The sequence below is a fragment of the Phalacrocorax carbo genome, chromosome 2 (genome assembly GCF_963921805.1).
Source record: "Phalacrocorax carbo chromosome 2, bPhaCar2.1, whole genome shotgun sequence".
NCBI lineage: Eukaryota > Metazoa > Chordata > Aves > Suliformes > Phalacrocoracidae > Phalacrocorax > Phalacrocorax carbo.
Window position 1 is genome coordinate 55,182,747 of NC_087514.1, and position 6,367 is coordinate 55,189,113.

Below are 6,367 nucleotides of genomic sequence, written 5' to 3' on the forward strand. Positions count from 1 at the left end.
TTTGCGCTGCGGCCGCCGCCCCCACCCCCCACCTCCCCCCCGCGCGGACCTTCCGCGGGAGATGCTGCGCTCCGCGGAGTGGGGAGAGAGATGCGGGAAGGGCGGCTGAGGGACAGGCTCCTGCAAGAGCCCTGCCCGCCTGCGGCACTGCCCGCACCGCACCGCGCCGCACCGCGCCGCGCCGCGCAGCCCGCCCGCACCGCCGGAAGGGGGGGGCCGAGCCCTGCCCGAGGGCACCCCGAAACGACCCGGGGGGGGGGGGGGGGGAGGGGGAGCAGAAGACGGGACACCCCAAACAAGCAAAAGCAACAACGCGGAGGGGGGGAAAGGAGAAGAGGCGACCCCGCGCCGCAGAGCCCCTGCCCGGGTGGGCGCGGAGCGGCGCGGCGCTCCGCGGGGGCGGCGGGGGCAGCGCACACGCCCCCCGGCCCTCCCCGCTGACCTCAAGCCAAGGACAGCTCGGCGGGCCGCGGTGCGCCGAGCCCAGCCCAGCCCGGGCGGGCGGTGGGAAGGGCGGCCCGGGGAAGCGAGGGGAGCCGGGAACGGCGGCTCCTCACCTGAGCCTGCCCCGGGAGGTGCTTTCCGCCGCCGCGGGAGGCGCCTCCTCCCGCTCTCCGCGGGGAAGGCTGGCGCGGACAGTCCCGGCCCGCCGAAGTTACGCGCCGCCGCGGAGCCGGGCTCCCACCTGCAGCGCCCGGCAGACTCCGGCAGCCGGCACGGCTCGGCTCGGCTCGGCCCCGCGCGGCTCGGCCCGCCCTCCCCCACTCCCCATTGGCGCCGCCGCCGCCGCCGCCCCGCCTCCGCCCGCCCCCCTCCCGCCGGTGCCCGCGGGGCCGCCCCGGGCGCGGTGGGCGGCGGGGCCGCGGGGCTGGCTGGTGCGGGGCATCGGCCCCCCCCCACCGCAGCCCCACGGTCACTTTTCTTTTTTTCTTTTCTGCTGGAAATTAAAAAAAAAAAAAAAAAAAGGAAATAATAAAAGCGGCTCTGTGACGTTACTTTGTGCCATCATTTCGTGCCGTTAGGCGCGAACCCAGGGAAACCGTAAACTTCTTTCCAACAGCTACAGGACCGGGTGAGCAGCCCCAGGAATTCCCAAGCCCCGCTGCCTGCCTGAAAACGCGAGCTCCCCATCTTTTCGGTCTCCTTCCCTCAACGGTCCATAGCAGTTTCCTGTTTCTTTTTTTTTAAGTTACAGGTAGCCCGTGCACATGTGCACTTCAGACAGAGACAGCGACGGAGATTAGGAGGTGTGGGACAGTAACGAGAATACAGCTGCACTGGTGGCAGTGTGCAAAGACAGTCTGTGATCTCCAGAGAACAGGAATCCCCCTCCTGGATTTGGAAGCGACCACTCTGAACCTCCGGAGAAAGGAGGTCACGGCTATGGGAACACAACCACGCCAGGATGGGAAACCCTCAGCCAGATTTGGAGGTGATGGGGGTACCCATGTGGAAGTGAGAAATTTCCTGGAGAAAATCACACCAAGGAAGAACCAGAACTGCTCAGGGCTGACTCGTCTTGGGCAAAGTGGTTGTGAGACGTCTTATGAGACAAAGGGAAGAGCGTTCGCAGGCCAGCCGCTTTGGGTGTCATGCCTAAGTCATTAACACCAAGATTATACCTGACCCTGATGAGGTCTGGAAGTCATGACGAGGCTGATTTATCCCCCGTGGGAGGCAGCCAGAATCGCCACATTTAGAAAACCTGCCGGCCACACAGCGCCGGCACTTAACGCCCAGCAAATCCCTCTGCCCGGCGTCGGGGAAGGCCTTCTCCCTTCCCTCGGCCGAGCGGCAGGGGCAGGCGGGCTCCCTCCTAAACGCCGCGGCGCAAGGCTGCCGTAGGAAGGGCTGCGGCATCCCTTGGCGCTCGGCCAGCTGCGCCTGCTGGCACCTCTGCCTGAAGTTTGCCCGCGGCGCACATTATTGCTGAAATCCACCACACGTAGTCTTAAGAGTTCAAAGGATACCCGTGGGGGAGCTCCCCTTGCGAGGGGGGCACAGGGTGCCAGCCGCCAGTGGCAAAGGTTGAAGTTCCAATGAGGAAATTTTTGTTCAGCGTGCGAGATAATTTTCTGCGATAAGTTATGCTTAGATTGGCTCAGCGAGAACATCCTGCTATCGAAGGGAGTTGTGTGGCAGGCAAATTTCCTGGTCGTCTGCGTTTTTTTTGTTGTTGTTTTTTTTTTTTTTTTTAACCAGGGAGCTATCTACAGTTATTGACTTTTACAACTTTGCAAATTGATATGCAAAATGTGATGGGCTCAAAGAGCCAGAGGCAAAATTTAGTTAAATAGCCTGACTTGATTTTTCTGCCATTTGGCAAAGCATTCATAGAAACTAAGTCCCAGGTCTACAGCAGGATGCACAGGATGAGGTGAGGCAGCTGGGACCCAGCCGAGAGCCGGTGTTGTCACAGCAGGGACAAGCTCCGGCTGGGGCTGGTGAGGCCGGGCTTCCCAGCTGGAGCAGGGCTGGCATGGTGCATCCCATCGTGAAAGGGGTTTCTTACCTCTGCTAAGGTCGAAGGGGGCTCTGGAGAGAAACCAAGCGTGTAGAAACAACGCTATAAAATGAGTGCTAGGGGTGGGAAGGCTCCCAGGGGAACTCTGCCATGGATGGCAGCAGGTACCTGGGGCTTTAGGAGAACTGGCTTCAGGCAACTCGGAGGCAATCACCTAGCCCCACTTTACTGAGCAAAATGGCTGAAGCATATTTTGTTCTGCTGATGTGGGAAAAGGCCACGCCAGTCCCTGTCGGGGAGGCATTAATTAAAGGAACTAATGGCGAGTTCCGAAAATATCCATCAGAGTGATCAGGATGTCTGCTGAGAGAAATCTGACTTGTCGGGCTTCAACTTGTGCCAAGTCATTGTGTTCATCAGGAAATGAGAGTGTTCTGGGGCAGGTAAAACAGAAATAAATCACACTGACCCTCCTCCGGTACTTTCTGCTCATATTTCCAAAGCCGCATTTCAGGAGTTGGCTTACATACGTTCTTTACATATTTACTGAATAGGCTGTAACAGCTCCGAGGCGTTTTTTTTGCTTATATTGTGGTTAATGCTTTTAGAACATTGTAGAGGAGTCTCTCCTTACTAAAATCACTGTCCTAAGCGCCCCGTTCTGAAATTCCCCTGCTAAAGATCCCTCGCAGAGGCTGCATTAGAAGACTGTTAATCTGATTTACAGTAACCTGGCATGACAACTTGTGGTAATATGTGATATAAAGTTGAAACCTTGTGACAGAGAGGACATTCGTCTTTCACCGCGATGTGAACGTGGAAGGCCCAGGGGGCCAGCTCGGGAAAGTGCAGAGCTGGCGAGCAGAGGGTGATGAACGACAGGTAGTATTTACAGCATCACTCTAAAGAGCCATTTACACCAGAGAGCATCATTATTTCCACACTTATCAGTACTTCCTAGTGTGCGCTGGCCTCATATATCCAAACTTTTATGGGCCCTGCATATTTTTTGTGTGGCAGTGGTGGGTTTTTACTTTAAATGAACCTAATTAATAATGCTTCATCTGCCACTGCTTATTAACGCACTGCTGGGAGACCGAGTGGTGGGAGAGGAGTGCCTGGCGGTCACTGCTCTTCAAACTCCAAAGGAGGAGTCCAGCCCTTCTCGAGCTCCATTCTCTGAGGATGTGGCCAGAGGCTCAGATTTACAATTAAATTTGGGTTCACATAAAAGGGGCGATAAATACTTCAGCAATGTGCTATGCAGACAGCCCTTTGTCTGTGGAAAGGCCTTTCTGAATGGTCTCTGCAGCCCCACCATCGCCAGCACACCGCTGGCAGCACCGGCTCCTGGCACCCTCTGGCCCCAGGCGCACCCCACAGACCTTTCACTGTGGCATGGGTCCTCACTCCTGTGCAGTGCAGATCTGTTCTTGAAAAGTTTTCTAGCCTGACAACTTACCTGCTTACAGCAAAATCCAAAAGCCCTCGTTTAAATGCTCCATTTCCAGTAAACTATACACTACAGAAGCATCTTTGCCCATACCTGGTCATTTTAAATCGATGGGGTTTGTTAGAGGGACGAGGGTAGTGTTTGTTATAATTTGCCAGTCCCTGAGGATTACTTTCGAATTGCAGGCCACTATTATCTGAGATTAGAGCTATCCACAGCTTTATTTTTATACTATCATCAGCACACGGGGTGTTTAAAAGACAAAAAGACAGAAAGAGGCAGCGTCCCTGCCCCAGCAAATATATGGTTGCCAGACTGAAACAGATTCATTGAAATCAATGTGCACTTTATCATTGATTTCTTTGTGCAGTGAGACCTCCTTTAAAGCTTGACAGCTTTTTCTTGTAAAGCTGAAAGGAGACTAACTTGAAGTATCAACACTGAATAGCTTGATATGATACTTCTCTCTCTCTCTCTCTCCAGACTTCTGAGACACTGCAGAATTATTTGCATTTAAAAATATGTTTATCACATTTACTGAAAGCACCCAGGCTGCCTAAAACAATACGAAATGCATGCAAAATTCAATTTAGCATTGACAGGGGACTTGACCCAATGATCTAACTGGTCATGTATAGCTAGCTATGACTGTAATTACATGTCCACATCATGCCATCTCATATTTTAAATTCATCCTACACCATATTTTCATTCAGTGAAAGGAATTTACTTTAGTATCATTCTTTCCCCATGTTACGCGAGCAATTTTTCACTGTTGATAAGAAAATGTCATTTTTTGTTAAGAAAATTGCAAATGACAGTGCCATTGCTATGGCACCTGAGCTTTCCTTATTTATTGATTGTCTCCTTGTTTAGTGGACAATTTCAATGAATTTCACAATAATAACAATTTGTAGTGCATATCTACCAAATCATACAGCAAAGACTTTAAATGAATTATTGTGAATTAGGATCTCGTAATACCAAATGCTGCTTTTGCAGCCTCCATAGCTTGGACCCCTAAAAAGAACAGTCAGAAATACATTATTTGACATTTTAAGTTGACTGACAGCCTTCTAGAATGAGGTGACTAGCTTGGTGGATGAGGGGAGAGCAGTGAATGTTGTTTGCCTTGACTTTAGTGAGGCATTTGGCATTGTTTCCTATAAGATCCTCATAAATAAGCTGATGATGTATGGGTTAGCTAAGCTGCAAGTGAAGCCGATTGAAAACTGTCTGGATGACCAGGTCCGGAGGGTTGTGATCAATAGCACAAGGTCCATTTGGGGGCAAGTCACTAGAGGTGTACCCAAGGGCTCAATGTTGGGGCCAATACTGTGTAACATCACCATTAATGATCTGGATGATGGGAGAGAGTGCATCCCAGCAAGTTTGAAGGTGACACGGACCTGGGAGGAGTGGCTGATACTCCAGAGGGTTGTGCTGCCACCCAGAGGGACCTCAGCTGGCTTGAGAAGTGGGCAGATTAGAATCTTGTGAAGTTCAATAAGGAGAAATGCAAAGTCCTCCACCTGGGGAAGAACAACCCTGCACACCAGTACAGGCTGGGGGCTGATTAGCTGGAAAGCAGCTCTGCAGGAAAGGACCTGGAGGTCCTAGTGGAAACAAGCTGAGAGTCAGCCAGTGTCCTCATAGCAAAGAAAGCCAATGTTATTGTGGGCTGCATTAGGAGGAGTGTTGCCAGCAGGTCAAGGGAGGTGATGCTTCCCCTCTGCTCAGCACTGGTGAGGCCACAGCTGGAGCACTGGGTCACGTTCTGGACTCCCCAGTACCAGAAAGACATGGACTCACTGGAGAGAGTCCAACAAAGGTCCTTGAGGATCATTAAGGGATGCTGGCTTCTGAGGTATGGGGGGAGGCTGAGAACTGTGACTTTTCAGCCTGGAGAAGTGCAGGCTCAGGGGACCCTTACCCATGTGTATAAATATCTAAATGAAGACGAGAGAACCAGGCTTTTTTCAGCGGTACCCAGTGATGGGACCAGAGGCAATGGACACAAACTGAAACATGTGAAATTGCATCTGAACACAAAACACCCCACTTTCTATGGTGATGGTGATCAAACACTGGCACAGGTTGCCCAGAGAGGTTTTGGAGTCTCCCTCATTGGAGGTATTCAAAGGCCATCTGGATGTAAGCCTATGCAAGCAGCTGTGGGTGGCCCTTCTTGACCAGGGGTGTTGGGCCAGGCGACCATCAGAGGTCCCTTCCAACCTCAGCTGCCCTGTGATTCTGCGGCTAATTCAGATGCCCCACAGAGCAGCAGTCTTCCTACTTCTCAACGAGAAAACAGCAAAATACTCCACTGAAATTCCACTTTCTGACTTTGACGGAAAAAAATATGTTACACATCATCAACAACATACTAGTACACTAAAACTGCATTATGCTTGTAAAATAAAGAACATTTTTTCATCCATTCCCATCAA

General features: G+C 52.1%; 1 protein-coding gene across 1 annotated transcript in view; it reads right to left on the minus strand.

Annotated features, from left to right (window-relative positions):
* Positions 1–745, minus strand: part of EPB41L3 (erythrocyte membrane protein band 4.1 like 3) — a 144,097-nt gene extending 143,352 nt beyond the window's left edge. Inside the window, exon 1 of the mRNA XM_064442958.1 lies at positions 558–745. The gene's annotated coding sequence lies outside the window, so the exon portion shown is untranslated. The remainder of the gene's footprint in view (positions 1–557) is intronic.
* Positions 746–6,367: the final 5,622 nt, after the last annotated feature.